We start from the raw sequence: 10,165 nt of genomic DNA on the forward strand, positions 1-10,165 counted from the left end.
AGGACCGCTTTGAGGAAAAACACGATTCTCCAAAATGGCTATTAATATCATACAAAGCTTGGCCGGGAGTCAAAAATAACAGCAAATGAGAAAACTAGCGACCACACAGCCAAATAGGAAGTACAAGCAAGGCCTGGCGTTACAAAAGATAAATGGCAGGAAGGAAAAGCAAAAGAGTTGCAACAAGCTGCGGAGGGAAAAAATGCAACTAGCCCCTGTGATAGCTCAAAAACAGCCCCAGGATCATGGTGTTACACTGGGTAACGCGGATCAAATGCTCTGATTGAAAGGAAACCCTGGTTTAATGCCCTGGGTATCTCCCGAGTTGGTAAAAACACCCGTCTGCCATAAATCCTGCTGCTTGGGAGCAACGGAGGCCCCGAAGCAGCTCGGCACTGCCCGGACTGTGACCACCCCCTCCACCTGGCACTGCGTCCGCTTTTCTTTTCTTTTCTTTTCTTTTCTTTTCTTTTCTTTTCTTTTCTTTTCTTTTCTTTTCTTTTCTTTTCTTTTCTTTTCCTTTCTCTTCCTTTCTCTTCCTTCTTTTCCTTTCTCTTCTCTTCTCCTTTCTCTTCTCCTTTCTCTTCTCCTTTCTCCTCTCCTCTCCTTTTCTTTTCTTTTCTTTTCTTTTCTTTTCTTTTCTTTTCTTTTCTTTTCTTTTCTTTTCTTTTCTTTTCTTTTCTTTTCTTTTCCTTTCTTTTCTTTTCCTTTCTTTTCCTTTCTCTTCTCTTCCTTCTTTTCCTTTCTCTTCTCTTTCTTCTTTTCCTTTCTCTTCTCTTCTCCTTTCTCTTCTCTTCTCTTCTCCTTTCTCTTCTCCTTTCTCTTCTCCTTTCTCCTCTCCTTTTCTTTTCTTTTCTTTTCTTTTCTTTTCTTTTCTTTTCTTTTCTTTTCTTTTCTTTTCTTTTCTTTTCTTTTCCTTTCTCTTCTCTTCCTTCTTTTCCTTTCTCTTCTCTTTCTTCTTTTCCTTTCTCTTCTCTTCTCCTTTCTCTTCTCTTCTCTTCTCCTTTCTCTTCTCCTTTCTCCTCTCCTCTCCCTTTCTTTTCTTTTCTTTTCTTTTCTTTTCTTTTCTTTTCTTTTCTTTTCTTTTCTTTTCTTTTCTTTTCTTTTCTTTTTTCTTTTCTTTTCCTTTCCTTTCTTTTCCTTTCCTTTCTTTTCTTTTCCTTTCTTTTCTTTTCCTTTCTTTTCTTTTCTTTTCTTTTCTTTTCTTTTCTTTTCTTTTCTTTTCTTTTCTTTTCTTTTCTTTTCTTTTCTTTTCTTTTCTTTTCTTTTCTTTTCTTTTCCTTTCTTTTCTTTTCTTTTCTTTTCCTTTCTTTTCCTTTCTTTTCCCCTTCCCTTCCCTTCCATCTTTCGTGCAGTTTCCAGCACTAGGCCTGAGGGTTGTGTCCATGCAGAGGTCCAGCCCAGCCCCAGATGCCCAGGGATAACAGCAGGGTGTTGTGTCCTCCTTGTGCTATTCATGACTATTGATATTCCCACCAAAACTCGGGAGAAACAGCCTGACGGGACCCTCGACGGGTTCAACAAGGGCAAGAAAAGTCGGATACGTGGGAAGGAATCACCCCGTGCAACAGGATGGGTTGAGCACTGACCAGCTAGGGAACACGCTCGCAACAGGTTTTCCCAGTAAAAATAGGCTGGAAAAGGTCTTAGACACTCCAAAAACATCTGTTTTCTCCAACTAGGGCAATCATTTCTAACCAAAGACTTTGCTTTAGTCATTTGTACCACTAAATGACCCAGGTTTTCCACCACTATGAGACAGGAACCACAAGGTGGAGGTGTCTCCCCTCCGCATTTTCAACCCTATGCAGACAGCTCTGCTTTGCAAAAGTTTCAGATCATTACCTCACAGCAAGATTTCTATTTAAAAATAGCCCATTATTATTATTATTATTATTATTATTATTATTAACTATTATTAACTATTATTATTTATTATGCTCCCTACTTTGAAATATGGAGGTCTCTCTAAAAGATGGAAAGCTAAGATCTGACCTGCTCTAATCAGGGACAAAATATTTAATTCCAGCTGATAATTTAATAAATTATTTGGATCATATTTGACAAATTATATTGCCCAAGAAGAAAAGGATACTTTTTACATTTCTGAAATGGCTTAGAACAATGTAAATGTATATATATATACACACAAATAAATGTATATACAATATATAATATAGATTATTGTTGCATGTATGATAATATCTTTTAAGGTTAATAATATAAGTGAAAGATATGGACTACTTTGGCCAAAGTGATCTTACCTTGGCTTTCTAAACAACACCCTTTGATCCAAAAAGGGCCATCAAATGCTGAAAAATAATGCTAGGGCTTATGAAATGGGATCTGCAATGAAAATGGGATTAGGATTTCACTGTTTTGTATAGCATGAGCAATCTAGAGGGCATCCATTGCTTTCCACTATTGAGCTTTGATGAACCCATGGAAAAGACAAAGTTTAAAATGGAAAGGAAATATTTTTTCCATGGGATATATATCAAACTGCAGAAGCAGCTTTCGTAGGATGATTTATTGCTAGATACTATTAACAACAGTGTAAAGACAGCATCTGTCTCAGGGTATGGGACCTTATTTCAGTCTTTGAAGAGAACAACCTCTCTGTGCATGTCCCGATCCTTAAACTCATCCAAATTATCTACAAGAGGCCACAAACTCTCTTGGCTACTGCCAGGTAAAAGCGGCCTGGAATGGTTGCTCCCATCCCAATGGGATGGAAGGAGACCAGGGCACTGTAATGAAACCAGGGATAATTTGTGTAGGGGACCCCTCGGACACCCACATTAACCCCATCCCCATAGCAAGGTTTTCTGCTCCATCCAAGTGGCCCATGGAGGGAAGGCTCACTCTTTTCTGGTATAATTCTAAGGGATATATCACCCCATTTCTTCTATCTTTTTTACTCTACAGCAAGATTTGTGCAGTTTCTCAGGTATATATGGAGGGCAGAAACAGGGAGCTGTGAAGTGTTTCCGAATCTCAGGCTAAAATCCCTTCCTGGAGTCCTTTCCTGAGCTAGTCTTCAAAGACATGAGGGTTCCAGTGCCTGTTTGCAGCTTGGTGAGCCAACGAGGTGACCATGACCAACAAGAAGAAAAATAATTCAGAGAAAAGAGGTGATAGCGATGGGTTCGGTTAACTGACCGCAAAAAAACAGAGCGTGCAGCGTCTGCTGGGGACGTTCTCCATCTCGCATGGTCCAAGGGGAGGTCTGCAAAGCTCTGGAAGACGCTCTGATACCAACGAACTCCCCTGGCTCCTCAGGGAGGGCTTCTTATCTCCAGGAGCAAAGCCTTCCTTGCTATCTGAAACGAGAGAGACACCCAACTGTCTCCCAACTGCTCTGATGCGGTGATAAAAGCCCAAGCGTTGCTGCTTCGTGAGGCTGGGAAATGCCAGAGCACCAGGGTCTGCTCTGGGTTACGGAGACGGCAACGGGGAACAGCAAAACCCTGCCCTGCTGCAGCACACGGAGCGGATGGGAGCAGGGAACTGATAAGAGATTCCTCATCCATTTCCAGGCAGCTTCTTCCATGCCACGTGGCCGTGGCCTTCATGCTTGCTCTGGAGACCGGGAAGAACGGGACTACCTGCAAGCATGAGCATCTAGGACCTGTGATTCCACTGATCAGCCCTTTGTGCTGAATCTATCGATTTTAACACCAATATGGACGCTAACTTTCCAGGATACTAACGGATAATCACCGAATGGTTGAGATGGGAAGGGACCATCTTGGAGATCATCTCATCCTGTGCATAAGCAAGGTCACCTAGAGCACACTGCATCCATGTGGGTTTGAAGAACTCCAGAGAAAGAGATTCCAGCACCTCCTTGGACAGCCCGTTCCGGTGGTCTATCACCCTCGCATCCAAGATTTTCCTCATGTTGGGATGGAACCTCCTGCGTTTCAGGCTGGACCTGTTCCCTCTTGCCCTGTCGCTGGCCACCACTCAAATAGTCTGGTCCCATCCTCGTGTTACTCTCCCATAAGATACAAATTTTCCTTCCCTATAGTAGGATCTGGGATGTGTTTCTCTATTCCCTGGTTTTAGTAATTCATAAATAGAGCTAAATCCCACCCTCGTCACAAGCCAAGGCATTTGGATGCCCAACTCATATTAGCTTTTCTCCTAGAAAACAGGAGGGCCTGGGGCAGGAGACAGAATTTCCAAGGTTTTTTTTTATTCAAAGCTGACTGTATTTTTATTCCATGACATTTCTCTCCTGAATTTGGGATCTCTTTTCCTGGAGCTATGAGGGGATCTCTCCTTTCCTGCATGCAGAGTGTGGTGCAGGTCACCAGAGAGACCCTACAAGAGCATCTGGGGGATTTGCAGGCCTGTTAATTAACAGAATTATTAATAATTTATATTTTATATTTATATAATTATATAAAAATATAGAATATATAAAAATATATATGAAATATACATATCATATATATATAATATATACACACATATTATATATAGTATAATGTATATTATATATCATCATCATATATAAAATATAATATATATAAAATATATATAATACAATATATATAATATTATATATCACATTATATATAATATAAATATATATAATTTATGGATTTATAGAATATATATTTATATAATAAATATAAAAATATAATTTAATATTATCAATAATTTTCTCTCCAGACATGAGAGAAAAATCAAATCCTCTGAATCTAGTAGTCAGCCAACACTGGTCCAAAGACCTGTGCTCCTATTATCATTACCTAAAAATAATGAGAAATTGCAGTGCTAAGATTTTGATGAGATTGTAGCATTAGTGTGTGAAGTTCTGAGCCAAATTCTCAGAGAACAGTGGGAAAAGAGGAGAAACTAAAGTGAAGACAACTAGCTTAATGTGTAGAAAACAAGAAGAATAGGCAGTGGATGATTTAAACAATGTGCTTATTAAAATAATATAGATATCGAAGGAAGAATCTGTTTCCTGCATAATTTAGAAAAAAAACCACAACACCAGCAGAAGCTGTGGGCAGAAATAGGTGAGAATATCCCTCTTGAGGGAATTTTTAGTTGGTTTGCATCATTTTAGGGAATAAAAAGTTCTGAAATGTGGCTGAGCTTATTCAAAGTCCAATGGAAATGAAAGAAAAAGGCCCCTGTTAACCATCCAGGTTGTGCTTCATCAGATTAGGGTGGGGAATTATTCTGGATGTATCTGGGATGAATCACAGCTGATTCCATGGTCTCTTGGACTCTCTTGGGTAGATTATTTGATTGTAAGTGGTAAATAACTGAGAAATTGCAGTTGGGAGACCAAGGAAACTGTAGATCTAAGTCTTTCTCAAGAGAATAGGGGATAATGATAAGAGAGTCATAATATTTGAGCCTGACTTCAAAGGGTAACTGACCAGATAAGCAGGATAATTAACCTGAGTGATAAAGAGGTAAGAAATCAGGATACAGTAAGGAAAGAACTAGCTAGAAAACATTTGCATTTATTATGGACTTTCAGGTCTTCTGGGCAAGGTTAAATTCACTAAACACTTGGGAGGAAGGAAAGAGTCTCCTGTTTGGGGTGGTGGTGGAAAAAATCCAGAAAAATGCAAAAAAGATCGTCTTAAAAAGGAGATTATAGATGGAAAACAATTATATGGTGTTGGGAATCTGGGAAAACAGTGGAAGAAGCAGTTAAATGTATTGTTTGTCAGCACCTAAAAAAGGACGACCAAAAAGGAGTATTTGGCCATTTAAAATGGCAATTTAATTTGGCAAGAACTAATCGTCCCTAACTAAGATAATTTACTTCTACAATGTTATGAGCGCTGCACTCCAAGAAGAGGTAGTAAAATACGATTTTATGACTTTTGACACTGTTCCACGTGGTACATGAGCAAGCTCAGGAAACATTTCAAATGAAATCATTCCAGAGTGCATCCAAGCCTGAGGGATGAGCTGGATTCAAAAGATAATTGTAAATGGTTTCCTTGCAAAAAGGGAGCTTAGAAGAATATGACATTGAAGCAATTTCTTTGATTTGGTACCGTTCTATACCTTTTTCTATGACTATTCCGGAATTTCTTCAGTGCTCTGTACTATGAAGCAGGAAAAAGTGCTTAATAAATTGCAGAAGGAAGTTAGGAAAGGAATTCTATAACAGGTTGACAACAAACTTTACAAACTGAAGAGATGGGCCCATTTTATGATTTTGCTCGTGCAAAAAGGGCAGATGTACTGCATTTTAGAAGTGAGAATTTGGCCTTAAAGACCCAGGAAAGAGTGTTTCAGGCCATGAGAGCATTTGGATGGAAGAATATAGTGAGTTTTGGGTGCTACATTTAAACGACTAGATGTATTAATTGAAGGGACGATAGAAACCATGAGCTCCATGGAGAGGTTGAAGGATCCACAAGTTCTCAGCCTAGGAGAAGCCATAGGGAGGCATCCGGAGCAATCCCAAAACCTGCTGCAGAAGAAGCTGTTCTCCAGGATCCTAGCGGAGGAGATAAGAAGGGATACAGACATAAGATCAGAAGAACCTTCTGATGATAAGAACAGGGGAGATTAGATTAAAATGCATGGCCGGGGAAGTGTCCACGCGCCAGCAAAGCAGCTCTTTAAGCTGAGGAAACGTGTCAAGAGCGATGCAACTGCTCCTGGATAATTCTATCTCACCAATGGACATTTAGGTAGATGCTTTTGAGGGCAATGTAGTTCTAATTACCACAAAATTCCAAATTGCTTGGGTTTTTTTCCCCCCTCTCCCTGCACTGAAACTTTGCACAAACAGTCGAGGTTTTTCCATGAAACACAACAGTCCAAAGTGTCTTTCCACTTCGAGACTGTAGAGACAAGCAGGAACTAAACTACAGCTTGAAACGTGAAGCTGACAGCAACTTTAACTAGGTAAGAATAGTAAAAATATAGAGCAAAGCATAGTTTTCAATCCAAACAAAAAATAATGGAGATGGGGGATAAAAATATACGGCCTCCTCTAGAAATGGAAAACAAGATGTATCACTCCCTCACTCCTGACTTCTTCTCCATTAGCTTTCAAGAAAGCAAGCAACAAAAGTGAATTGTGCTATATATATATTATAAAACAATTTGTTTATATACGTATGTGCATAAACTGCAATTCCCAGAGTTTCCTGTTTGCTACTTTATTAAGTGGAGCCGAAGGGGATCGTTTCTTGCCCAAGCACCTAACCCTACAGCTCTGTAGTCCCACGTTAGCTGCCCAGGACCAGGCAAACCAGCAAATCAGATGCAAAAACACAGAAAAAACCTTTCCTAAACTTTTATCTTGCCTTTATCTATCCTGCTCTGGATTCCAAGAGATATCTGCATTCCTCTGGTCCTAGTGAACATTCATTTATTTGTCAGAAAGGAAAACATCTGCATCCCACAGCCAAGGCCTTCCCGTACCCCATCTCAGATCCGCTTGCTCTTTCCTCATTTCTTTGCTTTCTCAGCTTCAGATACTCAATAAATCCCAGGGAAATGGGGGCAAAAGGGGACATGACTAAGCTGAGGAGCTTGGTTCCTTGAGGAGATCCCATCTCATGGCTGTAGGATGAAGTCCTGCTATGCCATGTTTCCAAACCAGCAGCTGGAATTTCAAGAGATAGGATGGCTGTATAAACACATAACCGTGTTGCTGGGATAAAAGTGGGAGAGGATGAGACCATGGATGTCCAATCAGTGTCCTCTAGGATATTATGGAATGGTGTTAACCTCTGCAAGGGAAGCAAGTGTCTGTCACAGGTCTGTGATGGGATAGTCCATCACAGAGGAGAAACCTAGGACATCCCAGTCCATATTTTGAGCTGAGGGTGCACGTGCACTTCATCCTTCACCTGCCCACCAACAGCACCTCTAGGACACCTTGCTTTTGCTTTATATACATATTTTACACAACTTATATATCCAGGACATAACTCAGCCAAGAAAGTCACATATTGAAAACTGTCATGCAGCCAGTGGCAAAAAACCCAAGGCTGTTTATGACATATGAGTGTCATTTGAGCAAGTACCATCTCAAGAGTTGTCTTAGCAGGCTCCAAATACAGGTTGTATTAGACAAAAGAGAAACTTGTGGTAGGTCATGTTGGCTGTAGGACCTTGCAGACTAGAAGAGACTAGAGAACTCCATAAAAGCAGCGTAGACCCCGGCTCTATTCCTGTTGCCTGTCCTTGGCCGAAGGTTTCTTCAGGCTAATGTGTCACCATCCAGTAAAGTTGGGATCATTCTTTCCTTGGGGACATTGTTTTTGGTTCAAAATACCCAAAGCACCGAGAAACTGCTCTCCAGAGCGGTTCTTTTACCCTGAGCATGCCATAAGGTGATGCAAAAACACTTGAAAATACAGGACTCTCCTCTTCAAAAGAAGTAGGTTCTTGAGCATGCACATGGACCTAACTCAGTCTTTGTGACCATATTTCATCCAACAGGGTTTTATCTGACAACTCATTTTCAGAATCCTGGTCCCTGGGTTACCTGCTGTGCTCAAGTCCCTCCAAACCCTCTCCTTAAACAGTTAATTCCTTAAATCTTTTGCCCTAGAGCTTTTGAGTGATTCTTGTGGCACTCGGATGATCTTTGGCCTTGCAATCGCTGACTGCATGGAATGAGCCCCGCTGATTACTTTGACAGACCGCGTTGCCGAGGAGCCGTCTCACAACACCCGAACCTGCCGATTGTGAAACCCTCCGCCTGTGCAGACAGGAGGCGTTTCAGGCGGAACCGGGACGCATCAACCGAGCGGAGTTTCCTTTGAGCAACCGATAAGCAGATTCTAACGATAGGGAGGCCCCGTTCGAGCAGACTTTGTGCTTCCAGCTCTCAGAACAGGCTCCAGGGCCGGAGAGGAAGGAAGTATTTAATATTGTGAACAGAGGACATATAGAGAAAAACAACACTTAAAAACGCATCGCCCTTAAAGTCCTCTGCTCTGCAATGTTAACCCACTGCTGTCAGCGTGAGGACTCCCAAAATGCGACCAAATTAACACCCGACATAGACACGAGGCTAAAGTTTGCTCAGCCTGTGTATTTTTGCTAGGAATTCCTCAGAAATGAGCAACGAGTTGACTCATTGGGCAGGAAAAGTTTAACAGCCGTGGAGAAAGCCGTGTGCTTTGAAAAAACAAGTTTTTTTTCTCGGTGAACACAAGTTGCTTTCAAAAAAATCAATTTCAGAAAATCAATTCAGAAAATTTGGATTTTGGAATATAAATTCCTGCAGAAAATAACACCAATCACTTCACTAAATGCCAAAAAGCGGATCTTCCTTGGATCATGAAGCCTGGCAAGACACATGCAAGACCTCAGTTCACTTCAAAATCGTCACTCTTTTCAGCATCAGGAGATTTGAAAAATATGGTACTCTCCACTTTCAGAGAGGGAGCAGAAACCACCAAAAAGACCATGCGGAATAATAAAAACGTGCTCAAAAACAACCGAAGATATAGCTAGATTCTTAAGCAGACTTAAGAACATCCTAGAGAACATGATAAATCAAGTGTGATATTAAGCTAAATATTTCTATGGAAGAATCAGAAGAATTTTCTGGACTTGGATAGACCCAGCTAGACTGTGTTGGCAAGCAAATAATGAAGAGCAGAAATATATGGAGGAAGTTGGTTACATATGGTATAAATATATAGGTAAGAATCAGCAAGAAAAGGGTGTTCAAGAGACTCTTCTGTGGTTTCAAGGTAGACTGAGTATGGAAGAAACTCATCTCATGGCCACCTGCCAGATCAGTTTATGATATGGCAAAATATCCATTAAGAGGGACTTTGTCCAAGGGTAAGCAGCTCTGGAGAGGAAAATAGGGATAATGAACCAGCATTCAGAGAGCTTGCATTGACAGGCCATGCTGTATCCTGGTGTTTATTGGTGGGATATGGGATATTTGGCCAAGCTGGATGCAGCTGTGGGCTGGAAGCTGCACAATTCCTTCTATATCACCCCAAGCAGAGCTCGTTGAGGGGCACTGACCTCTTCTATAGAGGTAAGTGATGCCCATAGGATGGAGAAGCTGCCTCAAGGTGGTGCTCCAGCCAGGTTTGTGCTCTTTGCATGCTTGCAGATGGCTTCTCTGGGCAGGTTTTTGCTTAAAAGTCATAATTAGCCAGCTCAATCCTTGCAAAGGACCGTCCGTTTC

The sequence above is a fragment of the Tinamus guttatus genome, unplaced genomic scaffold (genome assembly GCF_059628265.1).
Source record: "Tinamus guttatus ecotype Peru unplaced genomic scaffold, ASM5962826v1 Tinamus_guttatus_pri_ptg000433l, whole genome shotgun sequence".
NCBI lineage: Eukaryota > Metazoa > Chordata > Aves > Tinamiformes > Tinamidae > Tinamus > Tinamus guttatus.